General features: G+C 39.1%; 1 long non-coding RNA gene across 1 annotated transcript; it reads right to left on the bottom strand.

Moving 5' to 3' along the window:
• Positions 1–356: 356 nt before the first annotated feature.
• On the bottom strand, positions 357–9,272 carry LOC116969074. The gene is made up of 4 exons (XR_004410615.1): positions 9,263–9,272; positions 4,455–4,459; positions 711–834; positions 357–393 (listed from the first exon to the last, which is right to left on the bottom strand). It is a non-coding gene; the product is annotated as an uncharacterized LOC116969074 (long non-coding RNA).
• Between the last annotated feature and the right edge of the window lie 1,008 nt (positions 9,273–10,280).

Below are 10,280 nucleotides of genomic sequence, written 5' to 3'. Positions count from 1 at the left end.
AGGTGGCGGCGTTCTCTCGGAAATCGCAGCACAGATCGCCAAAACCGGTCAAGAACAGAGTTTTAGTCATCTAGATTGTGTGTTCTTTCTCATTGTATTGCTGCTGACATATTCATTTCACTTGCACTTTATGTGCAATGTGACGAATAAACCCTTATTGTATTGTATTGTCTGCCAGGCCTTGCCACACACATCGCACTCATAACGCTTCTCCTTATTGTGCCCCGTCATGTGGTCCTACATCAAAGCTCAGCTCCTCGAAGCTCAGTCCGCACACCGAGCAGAAGGGGTGGGGGGGGGGGGGGCGGGGGAGGGCGGCTCAGCGGCACCCTGGCCGCCCTCAATGGCCACTCACTCCCCCGTCTCTCCGTCCACAGCAACGGCTCCTAAACCCTGCAAGGGGGGAACACAGAGGGTCAACAAGCTGGAAACAGGACATTACTGACGTGTGCACATTACTGGTACCTGAAGGGGGATAAAGGGGGGGGGGGAGTGGCTGGATGGGGAAGGGAGCAGGGGGGAAGTGTAGGGTGGGAGGAGGAGGGAGGGAATGTATGGGGGAGATAGGGGGGGGGAAGAAGCGGAGAGGTGAGGACGCAAAGGGGGGAAGGCGGATGAGGAGGGCGTGTATGTGACAAATAAAGTTGACTTCACTTGAGAGAGGTGGGTTAGTGGGAGAGGGAGGGGTGGGAGAGGGGAATTGAACTTACGTAGACGTGATTGTATGGAATCGTTCTTGCCCGGCAGTTTCTCAGATCTGCAGCTTCACCTTCTTCCCATTAACATCGACCGTCCGAATCTTGAAATCCACTCCGATAGTAGTGATGTAGCTACCTGAAAGAGAAAGAGAGAGTCATTCGTAACTGTCACTCTATGTCATGTTGTTTCTTATGGGCGGAGCACCAAGGCAAATTCCTTGCATGTGAATACTTGGCCAATAAACCTACTTACATACTTACTTACTTAGCTTGTTTCGGGTATGCACCATTGACCTCAGCAGTGGTAGACATAAGTTTTTCACAACTGAAGCATATTCTGTCTGACAGACAGCATAGTTTAACACCAGATTTGAAAAAAAATGCTGGTAATTTTGTGCAACCAGGCAACTTTGGTCATTGAATGTAGTATACCTTTATATCATTTTTAACCATATTTTGAAGGTGAAAATAAACGCCTTTTTATGCCTGTTGTCAATAAACCTTTTTTGTGCCTTTTTTGTAATTTTATTATGCCTTTTTGCCTGCCTATTTCAGTGTTTTTTAGTGCCTACACATCCTGGCTCTATTCGTCAGTCACTTAAAGTAAGCAGGCAGGTTCAGCAGGCAGTGAAGAAAGCGAATGGCATGTTGGCCTTCATAACAAGAGGAGTTGATTACAGGAACAAAGATGTCCTCCTGCAGTTGTACAGGGCACTGGTGAGCCCACACCTGGAGTATTGTGTGCAGTTTTGGTCTCCAAACTTGTGGAAGGACATTCTTGCCATTGAGAGAGTGCAGCGTAGGTTCACAAGGCTAATTCCCTGGATAGCGGGACTTTTATATGATGATAGATTGGAGTGGCTGGGCTTGTAACTCTGGAATTTAGAAGGATGAGAGGACATATTATTCCAGCATATAAGATTATTAAGGGTTTGGACACGCTAGAGGCAGGGAATATGTTCCCAATGTTGGGGGAAGTCCAGAACCGAGGGCCACAGCTTAAGAATAAGGAGTAAGCTATTTAGAACAGAGACGAGGAAACACATTTTCTCACAGAGAGTTGTGAGTCTGTGGAATTCTCTGCCTCAGGGGGCGGTGGAGGCCGGTTCTCAGGATACTTTCAAGAGAGAGTTAGACAGAGCTCGAAGGGCCGAATGGCCTACTCTTGCACCTATTTTCTATTGCCTCAGGTTTAAAGGACATTCTTTAAGGAAGGAGATGAAATGGAATTTATTTAGTCAGAGGATGGTGAATCTGTGGTGTTTATAAGAAGATTGCCACAGAAGGCTGTGCAGGCCAAGTTAGTGGATATTTTTTCGGCAGAGTTTCTTGATTAGTACAGGTGTCAGGGGTAATGGGGAGAAGGCATGAGCATGACATACAAAAGTATATACATATCATAGTTATTATAGAACAGAATATAGCATATTGTTGTAAAATATAGCCTTTGTTATGGAATATAATAGAGCATAGAACAGTCAAGCACAGGAACGGGCCCTTCGGCCCACAATGTCCGTGTTGAACAAAATGCAAATAACATCCAATTTCTTCATTTTATTCAATGCTTTTTCTTATTTCAATGATTCTGTATTCGACTTCCGGTGGCGTCATGGAGTATTAAGGCGCGGCATTGAGCTTCTCTCCCGTTAAATTGTTTTAAAAAAGCCGTTTTAAAGTCAGCACCGATTAAAAAAAACTCACCGGAGTTGCTTGGTGTCGTGTAAAGGTGATATCATCAGAAGGTGACGGGAAAATCGGGGAGATTAATGATAAAATCGGGAGTTTAAATGAGTAAAGAAAAAGGCTCAAGGGCACCAGAGAAAAACACTATCAGTCTTCAGCTCGAGAAAGTATTGGATACTCTGCAAACGACAGAAGAAGGTTCAGAAGAAGAGGAATCTTACAGCCAATGGTCTCTGCTTGAAATGGCGACAAAAGGAGACAAGAAGGAGAAGGAGGTAAAGGAAATGCTTTTAGATATGACTGCTACAATCAATATTACACTGGAGAAGATGCAGAGTATGGAGTCTCAATGGAGAGTAACAAGCAGAGTCTGGAGATTAATATAGAGAGTAATAAGAAGAGTATGGAGACTAGCATGGAGAGAATTTCTCAAAAAATTGATAATACTTGCAGTGAGTTAAAAGAACTGAAGAAGCAATAAGGAGGGTACACAAAAAAAGCTGGAGAAACTCAGCGGGTGCAGCAGCATCTATGGAGCGAAGGAAATAGGCAACGTTTCGGCCGAAACCCTTCTTCAGACTGATCCTTCTTAAACAAGCAATATAAGGAATTTGATAAGAGATTAAAATCAGAGTGTGTCAGAATTGAAAATAATTACGACAAGAAATTTAAAGGTGTGAAGGACGATATCGGAAAGCTGGATGAGATAATGGAAGAGATGGAGAATGAGATGAAATAAATGGTCACGGAAATAAGGAGTTTGAAAAAATCACAGAAAACTGAAGAGGAAAATCTTGGAAGAATGACTGATAAATGTCTGGACCTGGAAGCAATAGCACGAAGACAAAATCTGAGGATTCTCGGAGTAGAGGAAGGACGAGAGGGACATGAATCTCAAACATGTACTTTCGTTACTGATTTACTCAAAGATGTCTTTGAACTGTCGGAAGAACCAAGAATAGACGTCGTTCACCGAGTTGGGCATGTTGCAAGAGGAACAAATTATTCAAGACAGGTAATTGTGAAATTCCGTGACATCTCTTCAGTGGAATTTATATTGAGAAAGGTTACCCATGGGAAGAAGCTGACATACTATGGGGACAATGTGCGAATCATTTGTGATTACCCTCCCGAGGTAGTCCGGAAAATTAGATTGTTCACACCGGCAAGACACACTCTGAGGGATCTCCTGGGAGTAACATATGGAGTCTTCTTTCCCGGGAGAATGAAGATATCTTATAACGGCGTTGAAAGCTCAGTTGCAGATCCCGGAAAAGCTTTAAAGTATGCGGAGGATATCGTTAAGAAAACATCGGGGCAAGCTGCCGAAAAGGAAGAAGCTTGAACTTTTTAATTCTTATGATAGAGTTTTGAACTGGTTAAAATGGCCGAGCTACCCAGACAATTATAATGCTTATCTCTCTGGAATGTGTAATTCAGAGAGCCTGGCTATATTCAACCTTGGACGAAAAGCTCAAAGTTTAACCCCTTGGCACCTGCTTGTATGGTAGTTAACCCTTTGGTACCTGCTTGTATGGTGTTGGTACCTGCTTGTATGGTAGTTATAGAATGGGATATTATGTAAGAATCCCGGGTGGATATATAAGGGAAAGTTTAGATTAGCTTAAGATTAGATATGTTGGAAAGACATATCTATTATATATTAAAACTCTGTGGCTGCCGCCTGCCGTCCGTCCGTCCGGCTACCGGCTGCCTTTCTTCCTTTTGATTCGTTTCCATCGTGTGATGTCACAATGCCCAATGCTCACAGATGTCCAATCGGAATGGCCGATGCTCGCAGATGTCCAATCGGAATGGATCCATTTACATGTACGGCTGCCGGCTGCATTTCTTCCTTTGATTCCTTGCCACGCCGAATCCAGATAGGAGTTACAGGGAGGTGGTCACTCCAAAACCACGGAAGACAGAAAACTGGGTCACAGTTAGGAAGGGCAACGGGCAGAGGCAGGGACTGGTGAGTTCCCCGGTGGCTGTACACCTTGAAAATAAATACTCATGTTTGAGTAAGGGTGGGGGAGACAGCCTACCTGGGGGCAGCGACAGCCTAAAGACCGGTCCTGTTCCTCAGAAGGGTAAGGAAAAGAAGAGGAGAACAATTGTAATTGGGGACTCTATAGTCAGGGGGTCGGATAGGCGATTCGGTGGACGCAGACAAGAGACCCGGATGGTAGTTTGCCTCCCTGGTGCCAGGGTCAGGGATGTGTCTGAACGGGTCCAAGACATCCTGAAATGGGAGGGAGAGGAGCCTGAAGTTGTGGTACATATAGGTACCAACGACATATGTAAAAAATGAGAAGAGGTCCTGAAAGAAGAATTTAGGGAGTTAGGTAGAGAGTTAAGGAGAAGGACTGCAAAGGTAACAATCTCAGGATTACTGCCTGTGCCACGCGACTGCGAGAGTAGGAATGGAGCGAGGTGGAGGATAAATGCGTGGATGAGGGACTGGTGCAGTGGGTATGGATTCAAGTTTCTGGATCATTGGGACCTCTTTTGGGGAAGGTGCGACCTGTACAGAAAGGACGGGTTGCACTTGAACTCGAGGGGGACCAATATCACGGAGGGGAGATTTGCAAAGGCTACTGGGGAGACTTTAAACTAGTATGGTTGGGGGGAGGTACTCAAATTGGGAAAGCTAGCAGTCAGTGTGTGAGGCAGGAGGCAGAGAATGGTAGCACTCTGACCCAAAATGTAGGGAAGAGAGAAGAAAAAGACAATAAACAGAGAATAAGAGAGGGTGGGGTTCTTAAATTAGTATATTTTAATGCTAGGAGCATTGTAAGAAATGTGGATGAACTTAGAGCCTGGAATGACACCTGGAATTATGATGTTGTGGCGATCAGTGAAACATGGTTGCAGGAGGGCTGTGATTGGAAACTAAATATTCCAGGATTTCGTTGCTTCAGGTGTGATAGAATTGGAGGGGAAAGAGGTGGAGGTGCTGCATTGCTTGTCAGGGAAGATATTACAGCAGTGCTTTGGCAGGATAGATTAGAGGGCTCGTCTAGGGAGGCTATTTGGGTGGAACTGAGAAATGGGAAAGGGGTAGCTACACTTATAGGGGTGTATTATAGACCGCCAAATGGGGAGCGAGAATTGGAAGAGCAAATATGTAAGGAGATTGCAGATATTAGTAGTAAGCACAAGGTAGTGATTGTGGGAGATTTCAATTTTCCACACATAGACTGGGAAACACATTCTGTAAATGGGCTGGATGGGTTGGAGTTTGTAAAATGTGTGCAGGGTATTTTTTTGCAGCAATACATAGAAGTACCTACTGGAGAAGGGGCGGTGCTGGACCTCCTGTTAGGAAATGAGACGGGTCAGGTGGCAGAGGTATGCGTTGGGGAACAGTTCGGGACCAGTAATCACAATACCATTAGTTTCAATATAATTATGGAGAGGGTCAGTACTGGACCTAGGGTTGAGATTTTTGTTTGGAGAAAGGCTAACTTTGAGGAGATGCGAAAGGATTTTTATTTATTTTTTATTTTTTTATTTATTTATTAGAAGTAGACATATTATACAATGTAGTTACATATTATAGTAGAAAAAAAACTTTTCATATACATCAGTCATACATTATTACAATTTTCCATTATCAATTACTTCTGCTTCTAGTATTTTTATTTTTTATAGAAAGCGAGAAAAAGAGAGGGTAGAAAGTTACAAATAAAAAAGAAAGCAAAAAAAAAACACAACAGAAAAACAAGGGAGGTGCAATGGGTTACCTGTGATACATCAATGGAGATAGGTTCGTAGGTTATAAAGTATAGAGTATAGTTTTTCATCTGTTCCTGAGTTCAAGTTTCAGCTGGGTCCTCGTGCTGTGCCAGTCTATCCCTTCAGATAGTTAATGAATGGAGCCCACATTTTATGGAAAATATCTTGTTTGTCCATTAAGACAAGTCTAATTCTTTCTAAGTATAGGGTCTCCGACATTTCCGTAATCCACATTTTGATTGTGGGGGTTGTAGGGCCTTTCCAAAATTTTAATATTAATTTTTTTCCGGTTATTATACTGTAATTGAGGAAGTTTATTTGGTTTGTTGTGAGTGTTAAGCTTTGTTCTGATATTCCAAGTATTATTAATTTTGTGTCTGGGTCCAGTTTTGTATTAATAACTTTTGAAGTTATTTCAAATATATCTGTCCAGAAATGTTTAAGTTTTATACAGTTTGCAAAAGTATGTGTTAAATTAGCCTCTAAATGTAGACATTTATCACAAATAGGAGAGATTTGTGGGAAGATTCTATTTAGTTTTATTTTAGAGAAGTGTAGTCTATGTAAGACCTTGAATTGTATTAAAATATGTCTGGCATTTAATGAACATTGATGTATTTGTTGTAAACTTTCGTCCCACATATCTTTCGTGATAGGATGACCTATTTCAATTTCCCATTTGTATCTATGTAGTTCGGTCGGTGGTACCTCGTTATTTAGTAGGGTGTTATAAATATAAGCTATTAGTTTTTCAGTATTAGGATGCTTGTTCAGACATTCATCAAGAATTTCTGATTCCCTATTCCTGTAAACTTGTGTATTAGATTTAACATAATCTCTAACTTGTAGATATCTGAAAAAATTATTTGAGTGCAATCCATAATTCAGTTGTAACTCTTGAAATGAAAGAAAAGTACCTTTCCCATAAAGATGTCCTATATTTTTGATTCCATGATTTTTCCATTGTGTGAAACCTTTGTCCATAAAGGATGATTTGAACAAAGGATGATTTACAATGGGAAGGCAGAGTGGCATATTATTCAATTTTAAATCTTTTTTTATTTGTTTCCAAATTCGTATTCCACTATGTATTATGGGGTTTTCTTTATAGGTTTTTTTGTGCTGTTTTGTGGGGGCAAATATGATCGGTCCAATTTCAAAAGGTATACAGTCTTCTTTTTCCATCATTAGCCAATCTGGTTGTTGGTCCATTTCTTCCAGCCAAAAATTCATGTTTTTAATATGGACTGCCCAAAAATAAAATAAGAAATTTGGCAAAGCCAGACCTCCATTTATCTTTGATTTACATAAATGTTTTTTACTTATTCTATGATTCTTATAATCCCAGACAAAACTTGTAACAATGGAGTCGACTTTTTTGAAAAAAGTTTTTGGGATATATATCGGAATTAATTGAAGTAGGTACAGTAGTTGCGGTAAAAAAATCATTTTTATAGCATTAATTCTCCTAAGCATTGAAATGGGGAGTGTTTTCCAGTATTGAATATTCTTATGTAGTTTATTCAGTAAGGGTGGGAAATTTAGTTTAAATAAAGAGGTATATGTCTTAGTTACCCAGATTCCTAAGTATTTAAATTTATCTTTAACTATTTTAAAAGGGGATTGTTGTATTGTATGTAAATTGAATTTTGTTATTGGCATGATTTCGCTTTTATTCCAATTGATTCTATATCCCGAAAACTGACCAAATTGAGTTATTAGATTTAATAGGTTTGGAATACTAGTTTCTAATTTTGTAATATATATTAATATATCATCTGCATATAAGGAGATTTTATTCCTTGTGTCTCTAGTATTGTATCCAAATATTCCTGGATGGTTTCTAACGTTTTCTGCTAGGGGTTCGATTGCAAGAGCAAATAATAGTGGTGATAGTGAGCATCCTTGTCTACAGCCTCTAGAGAGATTAAATTTAGTTGATAACATTTTGTTTGTTAATATTCTAGCTGTTGGGTTAGAATATAACAATTTAACCCATGTAGTACTTCTCTCCTAGTTGAAATGTTTCCATCACCGAAAATAAATATGGCCATTCTACCTGGTCAAATGCTTTTTCAGCATCTAACGAGATAATTGCTAGCTCTGCGTTGGGGATTCTATTGGAGTATATAATATTAAATAATCTTCTCAGATTAAAAAATGAATACCGTTTGGGGATAAACCCTGTTTGGTCAGGATGTATTAATTTACTGATCACTAAGCTCAATCTATTAGATAGAATCTTAGTTAATATTTTCTGATCAGTATTTAAGAGGGCTATAGCTCTGTATGAACCTGGGTCTTCAAGATCCTTGTCCGTTTTTGGTATAAGTATGATTGTTGATTCATTTAGAATTTCTGGGAGTTTCTGTTGAGTATAAGCATATTCGTACATTGTCTGTAGGCGTGGGGAAAGCAAGTCATAAATTTTTTTATAAAATTCCGAATTTAGACCATCGGGTCCTGCCGACTTTCCTTTTTTTAAGGACTTTATTGATTCTTCAATGTCTTTTATCGTAATTTCAGCCCCTAGCAATTCTCTCTCTTTCTGATCTAGACCCGCAAACTTACAATTCTGTAAAAATGTTTCCATTCCCGTTGATTGTTCTGTTATTTCAGATGAATACAATTTTTGATAGTATTGTAGAAATCTATCATTAATATCTTTAGGCAATGTTAATGTTTCTCCGTTATCTGTTCTAATTTTGTATATTGTTTTTTCCCCGTCCAATTTGCGAAGTTGACGCGCTAATAGTTTTTGTGGTTTGTCACCAAATTCAAAATTTAATTGTTTTGTATGTTGATAAAGTTTTATAACTTGGTCTGAATAAATCTTGTTTAATTTATATTTCAATACTGCAATTTTATTGTGTTTTATCGTGGATGGTGCTGCTGCATTTTCTGTGTCTAATTGCTTTATTTCCATTTCCAGTTTCTTTTGTTTGACCCTATTCTCTTTATTAAAAAATGATTGGGAAGAAATTAATGCTCCTCGTACAAATGCTTTAAATGTTTCCCAAAGAAGCGAGGCAGAGATTTCAGGGCTATCGTTAGCCTCAAAAAACATTTTAATCTGTTTTACTAGATATTCATTACATGACTTATCTTTTAAGATTTGGGGATTAAATCTCCATTGTGACTGTGTCTCTGCCATTCCGTTTACTTTGATCATAAATGTTAATGGGGCATGGTCTGAGATTATGATGTTGTGATATTGTGAGTTATAGGTGAATGGGATAAGTTTTGAATCTACCAAAAAATAATCTATCCTTGAGTAAGTTTTATGTACTGGTGAGTAAAATGAATATTCTCGGCCCGATGGGTTTTCAATTCTCCAAACGTCCTTAATATTAGTGGTATTAATGTATGAATTTAAAAATTCACTTGATCGAGATTTTCGTTTTCTTTGAGTTGATGATCTGTCCAAACAAGCATCCAATGTACAATTTAAATCTCCACCAATTATTAAGTTTTGTTGTGTGCCTTCCGGGATATTGTTAAGAATTCTCTTAAAAAACAGAGGGCTATCAAAATTTGGTCCATACACATTGAGGAGAGTCACCTTTTTTAAGTATAACTCCCCTATTATTATAATATATCTGCCTTCAATGTCTTCTATCGTTGATATATGTTTAAAGGGTATACCTTTACGAATTAATATTGCAACACCTCTTGATTTATGTGAGAATGAAGAATGGTACGCTTTAGCAATCCATTTTGCTTTCAGTCTATGCTGTGCTTCCTTTTTAAGATGTGTCTCCTGGAGAAATATTATATCTGTGTTCAATGATTTTAAATGTGCTAACACTTTGCCTCTCTTGATAGGTTCATTAATTCCCTTAACATTCCAACTACAGAATTTAATTCCCTCACAACCAATTTTTATATTCATGTCTTGCATCTTGTGATTAAGTGGTAGAGCAGATGATTCAGCACACTCAATCCTACCTTATACTTGAACTTCAGGTAGATGAATTTTAGGTCACGTCTGTTTTCCATCCGAACGTATCTCCTTAAATAAAATATGCAATTCCATTACAAATACAAAATATAATGTGATATAAGATAAAAAAGAGGTGATAGCTAATAGGGTTAGTAAAGTGTGGAAAGTAAAAAAGAAAAGCAACTACAACTACAATTAGTGCAGTTAGTGATAGC

This window comes from Amblyraja radiata (assembly GCF_010909765.2).
Source record: "Amblyraja radiata isolate CabotCenter1 chromosome 43 unlocalized genomic scaffold, sAmbRad1.1.pri SUPER_43_unloc_3, whole genome shotgun sequence".
NCBI classification, from domain to species: Eukaryota; Metazoa; Chordata; class Chondrichthyes; order Rajiformes; family Rajidae; genus Amblyraja; species Amblyraja radiata.
Note: the sequence above shows the minus strand (reverse complement) of the source record. Positions and strands in the feature narration are given on the sequence as shown.